General features: G+C 43.0%; 1 pseudogene; it reads right to left on the reverse strand.

Annotated features, from left to right (window-relative positions):
• Positions 1-19,591: 19,591 nt before the first annotated feature.
• LOC132569202 (U6 spliceosomal RNA) lies at positions 19,592-19,683 on the reverse strand (annotated as a pseudogene).
• Between the last annotated feature and the right edge of the window lie 4,451 nt (positions 19,684-24,134).

Consider the following 24,134-nt stretch of genomic DNA (forward strand, 5'->3'; position numbering starts at 1 on the left):
AAAAATGGCCCCAGAGCAAACCAATTTATGCAGTAGCTCACCACTTTAATGCCAATAGCCCATGAAGCAGAATTTTTGCTCACAAGACTCCACAGCTTAGAGGGAGTATTGCTACTAAGTAACCCCCCAAATGAGGCTATAGTCTCATTTTGGGTAACTCTGCACTAGCTCCAAACCTGCCCAGTGCCACTGCCAGCTTTGTTCTCTTCACCTGCACATTAACTATTCTAAATCGATGTTTGCTTGTTTTTTTCCAACCTTGGGGTTGGGAAACAAAAGTGGATTATGAAGCCTCTGAAAATGGGCTGCAGGCCATACTTTCCTAGTGGCCACTCCTGCCTTCTGAATCATTCTCTTTCTTTCCTCTTCCTCCTTTCCAACTTCTTATATTCTCTTCTCCCCCTTCCTTTGCAACCATAATGAGGAGGGACTCCCATCCAGTAACTAGTAACTTTATAGTAACAACAGGGCTGGCCCTAGACTGTCTGGCATCCTAGGCAAGGCTAACTTCTGGCCCCCTCTCCCCCTGCACCGATAATGTCATAGAGTCACATGGAGGCATCCAGTTCGGTGCCCTCAGAAGGCTGGCAACCTAGGCAGTCACCTAGTTTGCCTAGTGGCAGGGCCAGCCCTGAGTAGCAACCAAATGAAGGGGGGGAAGGCTGGTGAATGGGTGGGAGCTGTTCAGTGTGCCACTGAAAAAGGTGAAAAAGAGGCAAGTGCATGCATTGCTCTGTCTTGGTGCTTCTCCTTCAGTAGCCCAACCTCGTGGTCAAAGGCTGGAGTGTAACTTCCATATGCAAAGGCTGTTCATATTTCAGAATGACACTCAGCTGTGCTCTTTGTGCAAAGTTTATTGGTTGTTTCCCAAAACATCCGGTTGGCTGCTGTAGACTCTAGAATGCTGGACTGGGTGGGCACCAACGTCACAGTTTGAGGAGGGAGCCAAAAACCTTGAGCTGATCCTGGATGGGTCACAATACCAAAGAAATCTGGACTTGTGGGTCACCACATCAGAAGGCTGGGAACAACTGTGCTAAGAAATGCCTTGCTTCACCCCTTCCTCCAACATACAACTTCAAATATTCTTGATACTGCTCAGCATCAAGTACATTATCATCCTTCCATAACCCAACCCACCACCATAGCAGATGGCAGGCTGCTTTAGAAATGACACCTTCAGGTATTTGCTAATTATTCATACCTATCTTCTAACAACCTATCCTATTCCTGGCAACCCCAACTAAAGCCTAAAGACCAAGCCTGTTGTTAATATCAGTTCCTGGCAATCAACACAGAGTAGGTTCAGAAGTTCCCCACCCCCTCTGGGCTAATTGAAAGAGACTCTGGACATTCCCATTTGGCCAGCTAAGCAACTAGCTACTCTCATGCTGATCCTAACAGGCGTGTGGGCAGATCAGTGGCACACAGCAATTGCTTCCAAAAAGGCACAGCCTGCCTTTCAGCCTGCTCAGTCCAGCTTTCCCACTGATTGGGCACCAGCTGAGCCAGCCAACTTCCCCTCATGCCTCATTTGAAGTATAAAGGCTGGTGTAATGGCATCTCAGGATCAATTAGAACCTGGACATGTGTTTCACTGAACAATACGAATTCTTACATTCTGAATAAAACTTAGTTCGTCTTAAAGGTGCAAATTATTTGTTGCTTTGTTCTATTGCTTCAGACCAACACAGCGGCCCATTTGGATCTATCTTTATAAGTATGTTTGTATGTGATGCAAAAGCACAGGAAAATTATGGTATGTTAACATTTGTATGAGTAGTTGAAGCAAACAAGGTTTACGATACAACCACTAAACTGATAACAGAAACAATAGAATGAAGCTCATAGACCTCCCCTAAGACTGCTACCTGTTTTAAGTCCAACTACACTCCCAGATCTCTCACTCTAGCGTTTTCCCACATAGCTTACCTCGGAGCAACGTCCCTCTTCACCGCACAGCGTCTGCGTGGATTTCGCACCAACTGCTCTGCATAACCAGGAAGAGCCGTGGCTTTCACGTCGCAGATGTAAACCACTAAAAAACAGTTTACATCTGCGACGCAAAAGCCGCGGCTCTTCCTGGTTATGCGGAGCAGTTGGTGCGAAATCCGCGCAGACGCTGTGCGGTGAAGAGGGACGTCGCTCCAAGGTAAGCTATGTGGGAAAACGCCCTCTCTCTCCCGCCTTCTCTTCCTCCCAGCTCTAGCTCTCTTTCACACTGTCCTTCCACCAAATTTTATTGGCAGTGCTATGCCAAAGATTGAATGGGCATTTTCATTCAATGGGCTGCTCATGAGGCTCATTTGTGTCCCAGAAAGCATCAGCCTGCTCTGAGCCTGTTCTATGGAAAGGGTGGGCTAAAAATCGAATAAAATAAAATAAAACAGGGTCACAACGATATACAATAAGCGAGATTGTAAAGAATGTACATTGAATAATGTGGATCCACCTCCTTCAGTCCCTCAGATCCATTATCACAAGCCCTGTAAATGACTCCATTCTTTGTCCCTTAATGCACCTCTTGCTAGAACTGAACTGGCAGAATGCCAGCTCTGACAATGCCATTTTAATCAGACTCCCCTACCTCTAAGTCTAATCAACTCTTCTTAAGATGGCACTGAGGCTTCCTCCAAAGCTATCCTCAAAACCAGGGTTTTTTTGTAGCATATTAGGCCACACCCCCTGATGTAGTCAATCCTCCTGGATCTTACAGTAGGCCCTGTAAGCTCTTCCCAAACCTCCACCTCTTTCCCCTTCTCCTGTTTCCCTTGTTCCCATTTTCAACTGCAAACACAGAGCAGACCCTGCCTTCTTGTAATTTGAAAGCTGGTGTACATATGTGAATAACAGTGTAAACTGATGTTATTATTTGGTCCCACACTATAGAAAGGAAGACAGAGACGCCAATACTGGGTTAAACTAAGGTTGCTTAATTATAACAGCCAAACTTTGATAAAACTTTTACTGCCTTTTTAGTGGGAACACCATATGAATCTATCCAAGAAGTTCACTAGCATCTGGGCAATAACACTCTGGCTTCCAGCTTAGAGTGATAAACTAGTGGCTTTTTAAGGGATGTATACCTTGTAAAAAACCCAAAACCAAAAATATATATTTTAGATCTGGAAATCAAAGAGCAAAAAAATTAAAATAAAAATCAGTATTCCTGGTTATTTGGGTGCAAATTCTGATTTAGTATTTGGATCTCTTTTTTGCTTGTTTGTTCTTCCCTCTCCCCCAAATTCCAATGTTATTTGGCTCCATTATTCCCTATGTGGAATCTACCCAAGGTACAGGCTGTTTTTAAAGCAAATGGCACCAAAATTGCACGGAAGCTGGCAGTGCCTGTCCTCTGAGGAACCCCAAGTTCCAAGTGGGTTGGATTAAGGGGTCCAATTTTATGGGCCTTGAACCAGGTGCCCCTAATCATCCTCCATTGTTTCCAATGAGGGAGGAAATTTCATGGAAAAGCCAACAGCAAAACACACTTGAGCGAGCCACTGGTCGAATGCCTCCCATGCAAACCAAACCCAGCCCAACAGAATCAGTGCAGAACCAGGGAATCCCAGCGAAACCACAAGCCAATGTGGTAAGCCCAACAGAAGCAATGTCAAACCAAAAAAACCTAGAAGTACTTAACCAAGGAGAGTGCAATTTTGAAAGCCCAACAGAAACTAATGTCAATCCAGAGAAGTCCAGCAGAATCCCGAGCCAATGTGGCAGTGCAAGCCCAACAGAACCAATGACAACCCACAGCAGCCCAGCAGAACCTCAAGCCAATGTGGCAAACCCTGCAGAACCAATATCAAATCAGTTACTCCTAATGGAAACAGCAACCCCTAGCAATCCACAGAATCCTAGAATAACCCAGGGCCAATCTGGCAGCACAAACTGCCATCACCACAGTACCAGTGACATTCCACAGTAGCAATGACATTCTACCAACGTCTGGCACAACTAGAGACAGCCAGGCGGACACTGACACAGAAACACACGAGCATACACATTAATATGGTTCCCCCTAACATGTCTGAGTTACTTGTAACAACTGTCTCCTTCTTCCCTTCATGAGTAACCTTCAAAGGGAAAGACAATAAACCACCTTGGAGAGTTTAAATTGACATCTCCAGATATCCATATTCAAATGTATCCATATATATTCAGAAACAGATTTACTGGCTTTGGCAGAGATTCTCTGGTGTTCTTATATAACAATATATACGTTTAAAAAGGGGGGGGTTGGGGGGTATATTTTTCAATTAGATCTATCCAAATGACTTCCCTAGAGTCTTCTGTCATCTAGGCTAAGAGATGCTGCCCATCAACACCATTCTCTTATGTTGGTCAACATGAGAGTTCAGGCATTGATATCTAATACTGAGAGAGTTCCCTTCATGGGTACCTGGACTGGTCAACCTGACGTGTCTGGTTCTGTTGCCTCTCCCCATTCTAAGAACCCCCAGAATGTTTGCCAATTGAATCAACTTAACCTCCAGCCAACACTGAACCTGTTTCCTAAGTTAGGACCTTGACACTCTGTTCTTTTCACTTTATTGTATGAAGCAGGAAGGGATTGGCTAAATCAGGGGTGTGTGGCAAAGGAGTTCCTGCTACAAAAAAAATAAAATAAAAAAAGCCCTGGCTATGTTTATTCAAATGAATCAGACTCTGTAAGTATCATTGGCTTGAATCTCATGTTCCACCTAGCCCTGTCCACTTTCTAAAAACTCTTGGCTGGCACCAGGAAAGGTGTCAGCAGTTGCCAGAGGAGACCCAGGTTTGAACCCCCACTGTACCATGGGAACTTGTTGGGTGATCTTGGGTGAGTCTCTCTCTCTCTTTCACACACACACACACACACGTAACCAGGGCTTTTTTTGTAGCAAGAACATCTTTGCATATTAGGCCACATACCCCTGATATAGCCAATCCTCCAAGAGCTTACAGTAGGCCCTATAATCAGAGCCCTGTAAGCTTGGCTAAATCAGGGGTGTGTGACAAAGGAGTTCCTGCTACAAAAAAAGAGCCCTGGCTATGTTTATTCAAATGACTCTGTAAGTTTCAGTGGCTTGAATCCCATGCAGCTCAAGAGGCAAGAGAGCTGTCATTCATGTAGCACAAGCAAGCTCAGCTGAGCTGCATCAATGACAGATTTCCTGCCTCTTGACCTCCTGCTACAATCTTCTGTGACCACCAAACTGGTGCTCCACGGGCTATTGGACACCTAGGAACACCCTTGAGGTTGTAGAGGGAGGGCTGCTTGTCAGATGGGAGAATCAGCCCAAACTTCCTGTCCTTCTTCCACAAGAGCAAACAAAAAGTAAAGAGCACTGAAAAAAAAGGCAAAGTGGGGTCCAGGCCAGGATTGTCAGTGCCTACACCCATTAAATAAACTTGGGATATTAAAAGTACCTATCTATTGTCAAGGTTCCTCACTGCAAATGGAAACCTTACTGAATGTTATCTTTGCTGCCTGCACATCTGGGATATAAAAAGTAGATACTGTCTGGGTGTGATTGATAGGCCCACAAAAAGTTCAATCACAAACAAAAACATAAAATTAAAATGTCACTTAATAAATCACTTAAAATCAGATATTATTAGCAAATACAAATATTCCCCAAATGTCATTATGGCACACCCCCAAGCAAGGCTTGCTCCGTGCAACAGAAATTATCGATTCGCATTTGTTATGTGACAGGAGATTTCAAGGGAACAATTACCCACCTGTGGAAGGCGTGACGTTCGGGCTCAGAAGGACAGGCTACTTTAACTGGACAGCGAGCACTTTGTTTCCACTTCTGTAGCATCTCAAATCTGACTGTAGACCCACATGAAATCATTCCACTGACATCACCTTTATGTGGGTAGATGAACACAGAAACTTATCAGTTACTTGCTTTCACATTTGTTTCTTACATCTCACCAGGCTCATCACTACAGTGGGGCCCACTGGTTTCTCACCAGGCCCATCGCTACAGTGGAACCCCCTTCCATTGGAGGACCCCTAATCTGTCCCCTTTGCTAACCACCACTCTGAACAAGAAGTAGCACTGCTGATGGTCTTTTTGCTTCTTTCTCTCCCCTTTCCTAACACAGCATGCAGAACACAGGAGAGGGGAGTTAGCTTGTGGAATTAAAGGCAGCTTACAGTGCCAAGAGCCCAGGGCCACCAAACTGCATGCCCCCCCCAACAAATCCTGCTGTGGGCCCCACCAAACATGAAATCCTGGCTATGGCCTTGCATCTCACAACCCATCCATCCTTTAAGCCCGGCATTTATCCTTGTGTACAATTTAGTGACACCACATTTCACTTGTTAATGACAACCATAGTAGTTTTTGCTAACAAGAGACATTTACAGCCACTGTAGTGTAGTGGTTACAGTGTCAGACCGGGAGACCCAGGGTCAAATCTCCAAAATGCATAGAAGGTGACACAGACGAAGTACAAAAAGTAGGCATGTCAAATTAGATTGAGCATCTGATGGGCATAATCATTGGGGAAATGTTGTTAATTTAAATTTGTTCCCTACTTCTTGCACAGTATAGGAACACTCCACAAGGCTTTTTATTGTTTCTTGGGGGGACGCACATGGAGCAGCAAGGGAGGTAGGGGACACTCACCTAGCCAGCCAGATCAGCCGAATCAACCCTGGCCATCAATGGGGGTGACAGATGTGTTTCTTGGATTTCCTTAACATTTGTAATTATGAAGCTCGGATATATGGTTGTGTTATTTGTATTGCCATGAAAACTTTTTAAAAATAATAATAAAAGGTCACCATGTAAGAATAAACTTGGGCCAATCCCACACTCTTGGCTTAACCTACCTCCCAAAGTTGTGCAGGTTAAATGAAAAAGAGGGATGCAGTGTGAGCTACTTTACTCATTTGGGGAGAAAGGCGGGGCATATATGAAATAAATACAAAAATACAAACAAATAAGGATCGAAATGTCATCAGCCATCTTGGAAATGCCCTTTGTATGACATCCAATCCTGTAGTGGCTTCTTGTACAATAAGAATTTAAATTACTAGCGTTGGTAACACTTGATTTGAAAAGAATATAATGCTATTTATTTACTGTTGAAAGATAAATGAACTTTCTCAGATTGTTTATGGAAAAATAGTCCATGTTGTTCATTTCATTAACTCTGAGGAGACAACCAATTTTAATGCATGCTCTATGCAACTGCTGGCATAATAAATTTCTTCCCTGCCTCGGTTGCAAATTATTAGCATCTTTCCCCATTTCTCATTTGATTAAAGTAATCAGGAGGGGAAGGGAAAAAGTAAGGTCACTGTGTGCATTCCATAAATACGTACAAGGAACATTTTTAATTACTTTATTGTAACTTTGCTGTTAATAAGAAAACACAATGCAGACAAAGAAATGAAATATTTATGAAAAGCAATATACTTCATAAATGTTAACACCGAAATGTTACAAGCTTGAAAATTAAAGGAACACAGTTATTGTTCCTGGAACAATGACAATTCATATTTTTGCATACAATGATATTTAGCACTCAAGGGACCATAAAAGATCATTTAAGTCATTGTGAAAAGAAATATTCAGTGTCAATAGAGGCAGAAGAAATCTCTCTGTCTGTATGGGAAGGGGATAGCTTTGTCGCAGGTATGTGAGTCTGTCTATCTATCTATCTATCTATCTATCTATCTATCTATCTATCTATCTATCTATCTATCTATCTATCTATCTATCTATCTATCTATCTCTCTCTCTCTCTCTCTCTCTCTCTCTCTCTCTCTCTGTCTGTCTGTCTGTCTGTCTGTCTCTCTGTCTGTCTGTCTGTCTGTCTGTCTGTCTATCTATCTATCTATCTATCTATCTATCTATCTATCTATCTATCTATCTATCTATCTATCTATCTATCTATCTATCTATCATCTATCTATCTATCATCTGTCTGTCTGTCTGAAGAAGATGAAGAAGATATTGTATTTATACCCCGCCCTATATTCTGAATCTCAAAGAGTCAAAGCAACTTACAATCTCCTTTACCTTCCCCCCCTCCACAACAGACACCCTGTGAGGTAAATGGGGCTGAGAGAGTTCTTCCAGAAGCTGCCCTTTCAAGGACAACCTATGCTAGAGTTATGGCTGACCCAAGGCCATTTCGGCAGGTGCAAGAGGAGGAGCGGGGAATCAAACCTGGTACTCCCAGTTAAGAGTCCACACACTTAACCAATACACAAACTTGTCTCTTTATCAATCTCTCTGTCCATTTAGCGCCCCTGTGGTACAGAGTGGTAAAGCAGCAGTACTGTAGTACTGTGGTCTGAACTCTCTGCTCACGACCTGAGTTTGATTCCAGAGGAAGCTGGATTCAGGTAGCCAGCCCAAGGTTGATTCAGCCTTCCACCCTTCCAAGGTCGGTAAAATGAGTACCCAACTTGCTGGGGGGAAAGTGTAAAAGACTGGGGAAAGCAATGGCAAACCACCCCATAAAAAGTCTGCCATGAAAACGTTGTGGAAGCAGCATCACCCCAGAGTTGGAAACCACTGGTGCTTGCACAGAGGACCTTTCCTTTCTTTTCCTGTCCATTTACTTTAAATGCTTAAATACTCATGCTACAGCAGAAAGTCCAGCACTGGCCATCTACCAGTGTGACCAATGACAAAGCATACAAGTAGTTGGTGTAATCGTCCTCTCCACAGCTTAGCACATGCTCCCTAACTTCCGGTTCCTTTCATTTGGGTTTATTCACCTCCCATGAATATTAGTTCAGCTAGAATGATTGAATCCTTTGACTCAATCTTTATTCCTGCTCTTGATCACTAACTTCATAGTTGATTTTGGAATTTTCCTTCACCTCAGGAATTCTCTGGGCTGGACCAGTTTTTCCTCCATGGTCCCAGACCTCAGTGCAATGGACTCTTCTCTTTGGGATAAAACAATGTATGCCCCCCCCCTGGCCTTTTCTCTATTTATTTCCTCTTAGATTCCCCATTCATTGCCAATTAGGCAACCACCAAGGGCAGCATTGGCTGTATCACTGTATCACAACATGGTTTACATTTTTGCTGTCCCTTGCATTTTCTCTTTCTTGCACTGTATCTTCCTACCTAGGGTGATACAGATTGTTTCATTTGACTCTCTCTCTCTGACCAATTCTGTACTTAGCAATTTCCTCCATTCTGTAAGGGGCCCCTCAAGGTGGCTCCTTTTTTTTTTCAGGATTTTGCATTGGCATCTCTGGAGTGGGGCGTCATGTTCCCTGATTGCTCCCTGCCCCAAGCAGACTCAAGAACCAATAATGAGATCATGACAAAGGCTAATGTGGAATTGGTCTCGGAGAAGGCAGCTTCAGCCAGCTGGTCTTTAACCAAGGAGCAGGTAGGTGTAGGGCTGGGGACTGCCTGCAGGATTAGGGTTCCTGCCCCCAAGATTGAAAAGGACTGATGCAAGGAAATGTGACACAGGAAAAATCCATGACTGTCAGTGCCTCCCACTAACAGATCATGGGATCCAATCCTGTTTATGTACAAGACCAGACAGTGATCGTGGGTCTCCTTCATTTGCGGATGGCCTTAACCATAAAGCAAAGCAAGGGTCTTTACAAAAAATCTATAGAGAATGCCACTGTCCGACACTGTCCCCCTTAAACCAATCTATTCAGAATTTTATTGCAAGTTCATAAATATATTTTAAATATTACTTTGCAAGTAATTTTTTTTTTAAATGGAGGTTGGACAATTTCTATTTTGTTCTAATTTTCTGACATGAATTATACATCGTCTGAGACAAAGCAACAGTGCCGGGTCCTGATCTACTTTGTTAATCAACAGATCAAATACTAAATTATTATTCTCATAGAGAATGTTTGTTTATAAAATAACATTTCCAACATGTGAGGCTAGAATAATGCTTCCCTCCCTCCTCTAGCTGGACAGCATTTGCCAGATGAGTGGCATTTGATTCATATTTAAATCTCTGACTCACATCAGCATATAATCAGCTTCCTTGCTTTTGTTCAGAAGCTTAACGTGTGATCTCTGATTATACTGCCACACTTGAATATTCTTCAGTAAAATTATTTAGCAGACATTGATTAGGATGATTAGCAAGTTCTGCTTACAAATTAAGGGTGTCTGTTTTTTTTTTTTAAGTCTATGGCAAAGCTTCCCATTAGATCATACAGAAATGAAGAGACAATGAAACAGCTTGTGACAACACAGAAGGCTTCAAAAAGCTGAAAAGTTATGTGATAGTTGTGTAGATTTCACTCAGTGGAGGCATCGTGGTTATCAGGGCTTTTCTTGTAGAAAAAGCCCAGCAGGAACTCATTTGCATATTAGGCCACACACCCCTGACATCATCATTGTTTCACACAGGGCTTTTTTTGTAGAAAAAGTCTGGCAATAACACTTTTGCATATTAGGCCACACCCCCTGACACCACCAGCTGGAACTGCGTTCCTGTGTGTTCCTGCTCAAAAAAAGTCCTGGTGGTTACAAGCCAAGACTGCAGGTTTGTAAGATAAATTCTCTATTCATTTTTCACACACTACTGTTTGTTTACTTCATTTATGCCTTACCTTCCCATTAAGACCCAAAGAGGCTTACGTTGTTTTCCTCTCCTCTACTTTATCCTCACAATAACCCTGCGAGGTAAGTTAGGTTAAGAATGTGTGACTGGCCCAAAGTCACCACAGGAAACTTCCATGGTGACATCTCACCCAATCAGGTCTATCGCTGAACATTCTTGGCTCATGTAGCTGACCTTTTTGCAGTTCTCATGAACTGGCAGAAAAGCAGTATACTACAGGGTTCTTTTTCTAGCAGGAGCTCCTTTGCATATTAGGCCATGCCCCCTCTGATGTAGCCAATCCTCCTGGAGCTTACGGTAGGCTCTGTACAAAGAGCACTCTAAGCTCTTGGAGGATTGACTACATCAGGGGTGTGTGTGGCTTAATATGCAGAGGAGCTCCTGCTAGAAAAAGAGCCTTTTATAAATATTTTAAATAAAAACACCCCCCACACATACTAGAACTCAGTGGTGGCACATAGGCTGAATCCTTCAGGCAGGGCTGGTGTCAGGCTTTCTGGTACTCTAGGCTGTGAGGGTGGGGGCTGCCCCCTCCCTCCCAGGCAATTTAAATCATGTGGAAGTGTGCCCAGGTGCAGCCACTGCCCTCCCCGTGCCAGTGGAAGGTCCCATTGATCAGCTGATTGGTTGGTGCCTTTGAATCACCTAGGGGATTGGCACCTGCCCCTGGCTGCTCTCCCGATCATGTGGGAATGCCAGCAGAAGCAGCTGGGATGGCCTCTTCCTCCACCAGCTGATTTGGGGGGGCCTTTCACTGGTGCAGGGAGGGCAGTGGCTGCTCCTAAGCGCCCTCCCACACAATTTATATCACCTGGGAGGGTGGGGGCTGCAATTTTAATCTAATGAAAGTGCGCCAAGGAGCAGCTGCTGCCCTCCCCATGCTAGTGAAAGGTCCCATCGACCAGCTGATTGGTGGTGTTTTTAAATCACCCAGGAGACCGGCATCTGCTTCTGGGTTCTCTCCTGACATTGTAGGAGTATCAGCAGAAACAGCTGGGCTGGCCTCCCCCTCTGCCAATCAGTTGATTTTTGGGAACTTCCACTGGTCCGGGGAGGGCAGCGGGTACATCTGAGTGCCCTCCCAGGCAATTTAAATCATATAGGAGCGCACAAAAGAGCAGCTGCTGCCCTCCCCATGCTAGTGAAAGGTCCCACCAACCAGCTGATTGGTCGTGTCTTTAAATCACCCGGGAGACCGGCACCTGCTCCTGGGTGCTCTCCCAATCATGTGGGAGTATCAGCAGAAGCAGCTGGGCTGGCCTCCCCCTCCACCAATCCACTGATTTGTTGCCTAGCAGATGCACTGGCCTTGCCTTCATGTTTCCAGTTTAAGACAAGCTGTAGTCTTTTAAATCATAACAAGAATCCAGATAAGACACAAATATCTGACTCAAAATGCAAGAAAGAAGAAAGCTAGCAAGCCACAAATCTCATACTAGCAAAAAACCCAAAAATAAGAATAAAGGAAGCATTTTTAAAATGAACTTGTGACAGAACTTATTTTATGTTTACATAGATCTGTATGACTAATTCAGCATTCACTTTAACACTAAAATTTGTCTCAGTTTAGTCTTAATGGTTAACTTTTCAGACAGTATTGAAATTAATGATGCAGCTGATAATCCTTGTAAATAATGCACTGTTCTGGGAGGGAGGTTATAGCAAAAGAAGATCTCACTTCAGATTACTGAAATTTACAAAGGTCAGGGTTTAATTTACACAGGTTTTGTAGTTAGCATATTTATATCCCTGCTGCTTAAAGCTATGAATACATTTAAAACTGAAATATAAGCAAAAAACCCCAAAACAATACAGTAACACAGTAAAAAGAAAGGAAAAAAAAGAGAGAGATGGGTGACAGAAGAGGCTACCAAAATAATTTTAAAAGTATTTGATTGTATAGAAAAAATGAGAGTGGAATCCTTTAGGGGAAAAAAAAAGCGTGAACAAAATCAGTTTGAGAGTCATACAGAATTCACTCTTAACAAGAAGTACTTAGTCCAAAATGTCCAACGGTGATCCATGCTACGGTCACCTCAAGACTAGATTACTGCAACGCCCTCTACATGGGGCTGCCCTTGTGCCGAACTCGGCGGCTGCAGCTGGTGCAGAACACGGCGGCTAGGCTGTTGTTAGGGCTCCCAAGGTGGGAGCACATACAGCCGGGGCTACGCGGACTACCGAGTTCGTTACAAGGTGCTGGTTATTACCTTTAAAGCCCTATATGGCCGAGGACCTGCCTACCTGAGGGACCGTCTTTCCCCATATGAGCCCCAGAGAGCACTGAGGTCAGCTGGGAAAAACCAGCTGAATATCCCTGGGCCAAGGGAGACCAGATTGAAGGCCACCCGAGACCGGGCCTTCTCTATTGCTGCTCCACTGCTGTGGAATCAACTCCCGGAGGAGGTGCGGGCCCTACGATGCTTAGATCAATTCCGTAGGGCCTGTAAGACCCACCTCTTCAAAGTAGCCTTCAACCAATGACAAACCGGGAAGTGCCATTGAAAATGCTTTTAATTACTGAATTCTGCTGAAGACCTAACGCTTAGTACCATGTTGATATTGCTATTGTTAATTTTAATAATTGTAAATTGTTTTAACTGTGATTTTATAAGTAAACTGATGTATAATGCATTTTATGTTGTAAGCCGCCCTGAGCCTGCCCCGGCGGGGAGGGCGGGATAGAAATAAAAAGTTATTATTATATTATATTATAAAATACAGAAAGTGATTTAATGTATAAACTGTCAACCAAAATGTAACACCCCAATGAATGTTCCTTCCAAAGAATGGCAACAGTTGAAATATGCAGTACAGATTTGGTAACTAGGGTTGACACCCATGGACCTGCAAACCTGGGCAGCTTTGGGGGGCTGAGATCATTACTGATGTTACTCTTGGGTGGACAGCTGATGTCACAGCACCCCAGGAACTCCCATGTCTCTATGGTAATGACATGAAGGTTAGGGAAAATTCCTAGAGTGTTGCAGATGGTTGCTCGGAAGTGACATCATAAAATCCACAACATCCTGTCTATCTTATCTTCCAGTGCTCAGCTGAGTGAGGACAGGCAATGGAGTGTGGGGTGGGCACTTGACTGCCAGAGGTGAGCAATTGACAATCCTTCAGGAAAAACAAACACAATATGTATTTTAAAACTTTCCCCAAAGTGTGCTTGAAATGTCTCATTTGAAAAGGCAGTTCACAGATGTGATGTGGAACAGATCCTGTCCTATAAAACCACCAGTCCAAAGTGAAGAAGAAGTAAAGCCTCTCTATATGACCTCCTAAAGCATGGGGGGAGGTAATTTGGTAGGAAATTTGCTCAGATGCAGAACACCAAAGTGTCCAGTTGATCACCTTCAATTACGCCTGGGAATGAACTGAAAAACAGCACAGTTCTTGCAGAGTAAGTGCAACAACCACTTTGCAGCTTCCATCAATCATGTGTTGTGTTGCCATATTCTAAAACAGCTACATATCTTTCAGTGTGTCTCCCTTAGACACAAGTTGGTTTAGATATCAAACATATTAAACAAATCTAAATGAACCAGAAAAGGAAAGAGGGACCAATTCCCCACTCACCTTGTTCCGATCTCGTTGCTTCTTTTCCCATGGCGCTTCTGCTGGATTTGGCAGCGAGTTGGTCCACCTCTCTTCAAGTTCCCTCCACAGCAGGCAGGATCCTCTGAAAACCAGTTTCTGCCTGTCGCAGAGAGAAATTGAAAAGAGGCAAGGCAACTCACCACCCTGGGGCAGCTTGTGCGAAATCCAGCAGAAGTGCCGCAGAAAAAGGAGCAAAGAGACCAGAACAAGGCTAGTGGGGAATCTGTCAGGGTGTGTGTGAGAGACTGAGTGCAAGGGTGGGGGTTGTTAGGGAGCTTTAATGCATGAGACAACCTTAAATCAGCCTTTTAACCTTAAATTAGTTCATAGATATAAACCAAGGGTTGGACCTGATTGGATATCTTCTTTTTTTTTTTTAATTCCAGCACTACCAACACTGAACCATGGCACAAGAAGAAGCTCAACGTCATTCATCAACATAGAATCCTCCTAGATCTAGCAGGATGAACCCAAGGCACTAAACACAAGTTTGTCAAGGTTCACTAAGGTCTACTAACTTTGCATCCTGTCTAAAGGCCAAACTGTATGTTATATTGGAAATCTCTCCTGCCAGTGTTTTCTTTAAAAATAATAACTGTGTGTCATATGAGGGTCAAGATTAAACCTTCACTTGTCATTCCATTTTCCTGACCAGATTCATCCCATGCAGCAGCTATTAAATGAAGCAGTAGCACAAGATACCTACAATATGAACACCTATTCCCTCAGGAGGGGGGGAAGAGGAGAAGAGATTGGATTTACACCTCACCCTCCACTCAGGGTCTCAGAGCAGCTTACAATTTCCTTTCCCTTTCTCTCCCTGTGAGGTAGGTGGGACTGAGAGAGCTCTTTCCAGAACTGCTCTTGAGAGAGCTGCTCTTTCAAGAACTATGACTGACCCAAGATCACTTAGCAGGTGCATGTGGAGGAGTGGGGAATCAGCCTGGTTCTCCCAGATAATAGTCTGCACACTTAACCACTACACCCTACTGGTTCAAGATCAAGAGGACAATATGTACCAGGAAAAGAATGTGATAAGGGCCCTTGGTCCAAATTTTGGTCACACTTACTGCTGCTTTTTTATGTTAAAGAAAACACCATGACATTTACAATGCAATCCTATGCCAGTTTACTCAGTAGTAAGTTCCATTGTACATGATTCCATTTTGATCAGACCAAAAGTAAAACTGTATAATATTTCCTGATACAAACTTAATAAAAATTGTTTCCACAGGAGACTGAAGGGTAGAACAAACAAATGGTACTTAATATTCTTACTACAAACAACTTCAAAATGGCTCCTTCCCCAAGCTTCAGTTCTCTGCTGGGTGCCTCATTCCCTGTCCGCATCCCCTCACAAGTCATTTTGTTTCCCACTGTCTTTACAGTGAGCACTGAAACTCAGTTTGAAATTTTTCAGTAAAGTATTCTGTCTCGGAGCACTCTTAAAACTCTTCTGTGCCTCATGTTAGATTGAAAAAAAATAGCGGGGGCCACAGGAGCCATCCGCCTCAGAGTCTCAAGGGTGTTTTCTGCTGTTCTGTTGCTGATGTACAAACAGGCATATGCTGTAAAATACACATATATGAGTGGCCCTCAGGGAAAATACCTCGAAAAGATAAGTTTGTTTTCAAGTAGCTATTCAAACCAGACATCAGGCATGATCAATTTCAGCCTAGTTTTGAGAGTAAAATACCACTGCAAACCATAACACAAAATTGTATGTGAAGAAAAGTCTGTGTGCTTCAAAACCACTGACAATATGGATGAAGAAGTTCAAATAAGAGAAAATATCAACATTTAGACAAAACTTTAAACCTGACCCTTGGGGAATCACATGTTTTCTTCCTTCCAGATTTTCTTCTCCTCTATATAACTATATACAATCTTTTGAAACAATACCTGTTATTTAGCAATGACTGCGCTTTAGAATATCTAGAGCAGAGACAATTTTTACAATTCAAACTCCTCTTCCGAATCAATTGAGGCAGATTATTAGATTGCAGAAAATGAATCCAAGAAAAAGAAATGAAATTACCCTGCCCCAAAATGGGATAATGTCTGCAGCATTTGGCATTGGGACTTTTATAAACAGTGTTCTATGTCTTGTTTGCAAAATATTTAAAAAGCACATTCAATGGCGCAGGTAAAGCAGAGCAGATGATTTCAAAAGCGACTCACTGTCATAAATTTGGCAATATGCTAACGAATATGTAAGTGATGAAAATAGATCAAACGCAGTAAAAGCTTTGTTGACTGTGAACCAGGGGGAATGGGTGCTACTGGCTGACCAAATCAGCCAGTTAACAAAGCTTTACCCAGTAGTAAAAGTAGACTGTAGGTCTCAGGCATAGTTGCCATCCACATAATGCTGCTGTCACCTCATTGCTGCTGTGCAGGGCCAACTAGCTTATAGTAGCAGCACCAAGGCCACAGAAGAGTGAGCTGCAGAATCGGGATGGGCTCAACCACAGGAAATCCAGGGCAGCTGCCCCAGGCTGGAGGGAGGTGACCATGCATGGCCCTGGCCAAAGGGAAAAGAAAAGGAAGAGCGTAATAGCCAGGGCGTTTTTTGTAATAAGAACTTCTTTGAATATTAGGCCACATACCCTTGATGAAGCCAATTATCTTGGAGTTTAAAGTAGGCCCTGTACTAAGAGCCCTGAAAGCTCTTGGAGGATTGGCTACATGAGGGGTGTGTGGCCTAATATGCAAAGGAGTTCCTGCTATAAATAAAAGCCCTGATGATAGTTATATGGATGCACCTGCACTGGGGCTTGAGTAACTGTTGATTGGCTTGGCCATCACCATATACATATGCTTGCCTGCCTGCATCTTCCAGGGCTCAGGGAGTAGTCATCTGGCTGGGTGATAGTCACATGCCCTCTAGGGCGCAGGCAACTGCTGGCTCAGTACATTATTGTTGTTGTTGTTGTTTATTGGACTTGTTTAATCTCCCATCCCCGCCAAGGCCAGGCTCTGGGCGATGTACAACAGATAAAACAATACAAAATAACTATGCTTTAGTCCTGTTAGATCAAACCAGTAGTCCATCTGGTCCATCATACTGTCTCACACAGTGGCCAACCAATTCTTCTGGGGATGCAGCAAAAGGCATAGAGACTAATGTTGCCTTGGTGTTGCGTCCTGGCACTGATATTCAGAGGTGTATTGCCTTTGAACATGCAGGTATAACAATAAATTAAGCAAGTTGCAATTGAGTACCTTTAAGTCACCCAGAATCTATTGCCTGAGACCCTTAGCTTACATTTCCAAATTCAAATTGCACTTTGGCTTTCCATGTGTGCACAGACATGCTCTTTAGCTAGGAGCTACATTCCAGTATTTTGGGATTTAGGACTTGCAAAACCTCCACATTAGTTCCCCCTCCCCATTGGCAAAAGCTTCCTATTGGTGAACTTCATTCTTCTGAAGTATTGCCTGTCCTGACAAGTGCTCTGATGTGACTAGCCATCAAATATTTCTAAATGCTAATGGCTCTCCCAGATGAAGGCAGTGAAATAGCTATGTCACACCTTAGCTGGAATATGACATTAAGAAGGTGACGGAGACTTGAAACTTAGAGGGCTAGATGGTATCTTCCTGGTTGCCTTAGGAAAGAAAAATTCAACCCACTGAGGGGTGGGCAGATGCTAAAGACAAATTCCTTTGGCAAAGAGGGGTCAGGGTCCATTTTGGCTGATTTCATATGAGGGAAGGAGCTCTTACACTTGGACTCCATCTTGATGGCCACCATTGCCATGTGAAGCTAACAAAGGAACAAGAAGCCTGCACAAAGACTCAAGATAATGGATGACTGATAGAAAGCTGTAACTTTAAGAAGAAGGAGCCTACCCTAGAATAACAACAGCTAGAGAAAGGACAGGGAAATATGTATTTACACCCTTAATTTGTAACCTTTCTTGATTCATTGCTGTGAAGAGTATGTGTATGGGCATTTTCTTTTTGATAAATGTCTTACAATTTTGAATGGTGGAAGTCTGTTGTCTGTAACCACACCAACCCCCATTCGAACATAGTACTAAAAGGATGCTTGGGTGGGGGGAGTCTGCAAGTATGGTAAATCATCCCAGAAATGGCTAGCACAAGTCAAAGCAAGAGACACAGGCATTAGGCTGAGCCTGTAAGCAACAATGTGGATGGAGTGCCAAATGTCAGAGCCCTCTTATCCGGAAATAATCAGGTGGTGGCAGTATAACTACCAGAGAGAGATGAAAAACACCTCTATAGTTTGGTGGGTGGGTGGGTGGGTGGGTGGGAGAAAGCAAAATACCACTGAATGTTTCCACCTGTTGGAGAAGCCCACCAGTCAGTGGGGGATTTTGCAGCAGACTGTATACAGGTCTGATTTCAGTGGTGAGAGAAAAGCCAATGAAGTCATTACTAGAAATGTCTTCAGATTTGCAGACAGCTATGCAAATCTTCTGTAAATCTGCTTTGCTGTATTAGAAGGAGTCTACATAATTAGACAGTCATTTCCAGTGCCCCACCAAATCATTTAATTCAAACAGAGAAATTCCCCTCAGGGACTGTCAGAAGAATTTTGTTCCAGATTTAAAGCAGTATCAAATTAGTCCGCGCTCCAGTCGTCTCAACGCGGGACTTGAACGAGCTAACCACCATTCGCAGATGCTGACGTTTGGACAACCGCTTAAAATCCGACATGCTTCCGGACTCCACTCATGCCCGTAGTGGGATTTTATGAACGTCTGACCTCACCCACAGAGTCTTTTCCTGCCTGAAGTAAGGAATAAGCAAGCAATCAAGCGTCAAACGCTAACTAAATTGTTAAATGAGACGGAAATGGTGAGGACATTACCTAATGTTTGTGCATAATTATAGGACAGGCTAATCAGTACTGGTAGTCTCCAGAGCAGTTCTTACAAAGAACATTTATTGGGCATCCTGCACCATTTGAGATCTACCAAGCCAAGCACAGTCCATCATCTACTACCATTATGGCTTGTCACTCAAGGTTTGCCATTCAAGAAAGGCTTCATTGAAGCCTTGGAAGTAAGAATATGCAATTGCTAACCTGCATTCATCTTTGTCTTACATGACAAATGCATATTTAACAGAGCAATGAAGATCACACTTTTTAAAGTCCTCATGTGGCTTGGGACCACGATAGCTGAAAATCTGTCTTTTCACCATGTATCCTGTATGAGAATTCAAACCACAGGGAGAGCCTATCTTGACTGCCCCATCGACCATAGAAGCTCCTCTGGTTGGTATGTGAGAGATGGCCTTTTCAGTGGCAGCCCCATGATTATGGAACACCCTCCCCAGAGAGCTGTGCCTGCCCCCCCTCACTCTCAACCATGAATCAGCTGAAGACAGTTTTATTCCCAATGGAATCTGATTAGCTTGAATTCATCTGCCTACTGACAGTTTTACATTTTTTTAAATGTTTTGTATCATCCTTGTGAAGGGACCATGCTAATCTTCTCTCTATAGTTCCAGTTTTATTATATGTACAGTCATTTTTGTGTGTTTTATATATATTATTGTGTTTTATTGTAGTCTACAGTGCAAGCTGCCTTAGGTTCATGTGAAGTAAAAAGGAGGCTAAGCAGGGCTTTTTTTGTTGCAGGACATCCTTTACATATTAGGCTACACACCCCTGATGTAGCTAATCCTCCATGAGCTTACAGGACTCTTAATAGAGGGTGTACTGTAAGCTCCAGGAGGATTGGCTACACCGGGGGGAGGGTGGCCTAATATGCAAAGGATGTCCTGCTACAAAAAAAACACTGAGGTTAGGATTTTTTTTAAATAAATACAAATAAATAAATATTTTGTATTCATAGAAATGGTCAACAGCACTGACATTGCTACACGTAATTTTTCAGTGCCAAGGTATAAACAACTGGCATCATTTATTCACTCACTTCATTTATAGCCCCCTCAAAGAAAGGGAGAGCCAGTTTGGTGTAGTGGTTAAATGTGCGGACTCTTATCTGGGAGAATTGAGTTTGATTCCCCACTCCTCCACTTGCACCTGCTAGCATGGCCTTGGGTCAGCCATAGCTCTGGCAGAGGTTGTCCTTGAAAGGGCAGCAGCTCTGAGAGCCCTCTCCAGCCCCACCCACCTCACAGGGTGTCTGTTGTGGGGGAGGAAGGTAAAAGAGATTGTGAGCCACTCTGAGACTCTTCGGAGTGGAGTGCGGGATATAAATCCAATATCTTCTTCTTCAAAGACTCAAAGTGAGTTACAAACGTTGGTTTTTTAAAAAAAATCAACTATATAATAAAACATATACAATAAAAAACTATCTTGAGAATTTTCATATACGTTAAAGCATACAAATATTCTATAAAAGCTTATAAATACTGAATGAAAAATGCCCTCCTAAACAATATTACTTTGCACATTTTATAGAATCAGAGTAATATGGGAGCCTTTCTACCCCGGATTCCATTCTACCCCGTGGGGGCCACAATATAGAATGTTTGGGTACAGGTAGTCATTGATTTCACCCATCTGCAGGTGGCATTTTCAGCTTTCATTGTTGTTGTTGATGTTGTTGTTTTATTATTAGATTTATAACCCACTCTCCCCAAGCCGGGTCTGAGAGGGTAGCATCATCTTCTAAAACATCAAGACATACAAGAAATGCATTCAAATTATAATAAATATAATGCATAGAACAAAATCCATAACACACCTCCAGTATACAGCTAATAGATGGCATAATATCCAACGGAGGGGTGATATATGACCATCTGATAAAGGAAAGGGGATGGAGGAGAAAGAAGAAGGAGGGGGAGGCCAACCGTAGATGAAACCCATCAAAATGGAGCCCAAGGCTGCCCTCGCAAATCTGCCATGTACCTGCCAAATGATCTGAAGAAGTTCTGTAAACGTGCTTTTTGTCTTTATTTTTCTACTCTAGAGTAGTAAGGCTTGTCCTTCTCAGAATCTTAGGCAACAAAGAGCTCAGGTGATGACTAATATGAGCCTATTGCTTGCTACGTCCTTTTGCAATACTTGGTCCCAAATATGTTTTTTGATTGCCTCTTGCCAGCCCTATGTACTGCTAGTTATTCTGGCAGTTTGGGTTGCCAAGCCTTTGTCTGGCACCCTGAAACTTTTCTGGTGGGTAGAGCATGGGGAGGGGAGCATCGCATAATGCAGCAACATAACTTCTCGATGAAAACCCAGAAGTGGCATCAATGCATCAAGCAATGCCTTGGGAAGTTTCTTGCGTACCACACACAACATTCATACAGTGCTTCTTTCCTCAGTTCTTCCTAGTAGTTTACGTAGCTGGTAAAAGGAATAAAAATAATTTATATCATTATTTCTTTTTACTGATTATGTTCTTCTTCCTTTGGATAAATAACCTATACCCAATGTAAGCTTCACAATATTGGAGGCTTTTGGACAAGCAACATCCTCTTAACCAGTGGAGGAGACAGGGCATGCAAATTAAGACTACACTGAAAAGTCAATTGCCAGATGATTTTTGGAAGACCACATGCTGAATTCTTGATGAAAATACCAATTGCCATCTCTTGATCTAACTAAATTCTTTCTTTCTTTCTTTCTTTCTTTCTTTCTTTCTTTCTTTCTTTCTTTCTTTCTTTCTTTCTTTCTTTCTTTCTTTCTTTCTTGATCCTGACAGCTCATGGCCTGATTTTCCACACACCCTGTTTAGGCCTGCCTCTAAATCATTTTGCTATCCCAGCCATCTCAAAATTTCAACAGATGTTTCAGCTTTATGATAGACATAATCAGTGACACTCAAAATACCCACTGATGTTGTTCATGTCCTATTAGCCGGTCACAAACAAAGCCCTGGTTATTTCATGATTGGTTCAATAGTTCATCAATCTTTTCATGGGTGTCCAGCACTTTGCTTCCTTGTATTCTGTCCTAATCAAGCAGTATACTGCAACTGGCTTTTCATGTGTATGTATTCTCATAGACCAACTGATTTCTACTACCCTCCCATCCTTGCTGTGTAGTTCCTCTACTCAGCAAGCAGTTGTTTAAACAGACAATTGGATCATTCACAAATCACATAAATCACTTGTACATAGATGATGTGCTTCTCTCAAAGCCTACCCTTCGGGGTTTGTCTAAGTTGTCCTTAGCAACGCTAATAGCCATTGATCAATTTGAATCAGCAGCATCTTTCTTGCATGTGTAGTTTTGTGAAAACCCGATGCAAACCAGTTTGGCAGGCACTTGTGGCTGTTCAGGAAAGGCTCAAAGGGATGGATGCTCACATCTTATTGCCACCTTTAAAACCACAGGGATTTCAGCTGTCAGAGGTGTTCGTGGTGAAATTTGCTATATCCCTAGACAAAATGGCTTGTATCCTACTTAGTTTCTCTGGATAGAAGGATTTATGTCCATAGACACATAACTTTTCTGCCCTTGCCTTCCTATGCAACTTGAAAACTGCTTGAAATTCTCCTCATGGGAGGTGGTGCACACTCAGGAATAGTGTGTGTGCAGGGGAGAAGGAGATCAGTGGTGGGAGGGAGAATTGGCAAAACTCCTTCCCTTGGATGGGTGGACATTTTAGGTGGGATCCAATCCTATAATTCCTACTGTCTCTCTGAAATCTTGGATTAATATGATGGGTTTAATATCTGTAGTATATCTCATATTTTGGACTTAATATATTTACAATATGCCATACTTTATATAGTTGTAATGTACTGGGAGCTTCAAACAAAGACCCTTTGTGGGAGAGGCTCCTTGCAGCTGCATTCAGGTTGGCTGCCCTTGCTGAGCCAGGCATTCAGGTAATATCCATTTGAATGAAGCCCATTGTTTAAGAGGCTCCTTGCAGCTACATTCAGTGTGGCTGCCCTTGCTGAGCCAGCCAATCAGGTAATATCCATTTGAATGAAGCCCATGCGAATGAGGGTTCTGAGCACCTGTTTTTCACTTGGGTTGTTTATTGCTGGAGGTGTGTTTTGGGTGGAGTTTCTATGAATATAGTTGCAGCTAGCCATGTGTGTTTTCAGTTGGGTTTTCACTAATAAAAGAGCTATGCTGGAATCACTATAGGATCTGACCCACTACTTTTCAATAGTCAACTTTGAATAGCTGATTACCCCCCTTCTCCCCTCTTGCTTCCAACACTGGACAACTGCTGTTATTTAAAACAGCTCATATCCTCTTTCCTTAGATGGATCCCCACCCCCCACCCCAGTAATTCAGTGTCACCTCTTGCTGTGGCCTCAGACCAGGGGCCTGCTATGTTGGGCTTATTTTCTGGGGAAACACAATGGAAATGAGTTCTGGAACCGCTTCATGGAAACAAAACTTTCAATAAAAATGTCTAAAAGTTCATGAGGAGCACCTGTGTGTTTTTCCTTCATTTCCTTATAGAGAGTTCTAGCCAGGGCGCTTTTTTTTGGTAGAAAAAGCCCAATGGGAATTAATTTGCATTGTAGGCCACACCCCCTGACATCACCATTGTTTTGCACAGGGCTATTTTGTAGAAAAAGCCCAGCAGGAACTCATTTGCATAGTAGGTCACACCCCCTGACATCACCATTTTTAACATGGCTTTTTTGTAGGAAAAAGCCCAGCAGGAATTCATTTGCATATTAGGCCACACCCCATGTCACCAAGCCAGCCGGGACTGTGTTCCTGTGTGTTCCTGCTCAAAAAAAAAAAAAGATCTGGTTCTAGCACTTCTTTTTCCAGAAAAAAGTCCTACTGGGTTCTGTTGCATTCCTGTCCTCTCCAGGCCTCTTGCCCCTCTCACTGACCTCACCAGCTTCTCAGCTGCTCTACCATGGTCCAGCCCAGTCCCTGGCAATGTCCATGGCTCACCGGTCCATTTTCTTATTTACAATATTTTGTTGTTTAAAATTATTAATTTTGGGAACTACGGACCCAAAGTTTAGGCACTTCCCCCCCCCCCCAAATGAGCAGGTAAGCTTATTCTTTTAACTGAAAC

This window comes from Heteronotia binoei, chromosome 3, assembly GCF_032191835.1.
Source record: "Heteronotia binoei isolate CCM8104 ecotype False Entrance Well chromosome 3, APGP_CSIRO_Hbin_v1, whole genome shotgun sequence".
In the NCBI taxonomy this organism is placed as follows: domain Eukaryota; kingdom Metazoa; phylum Chordata; class Lepidosauria; order Squamata; family Gekkonidae; genus Heteronotia; species Heteronotia binoei.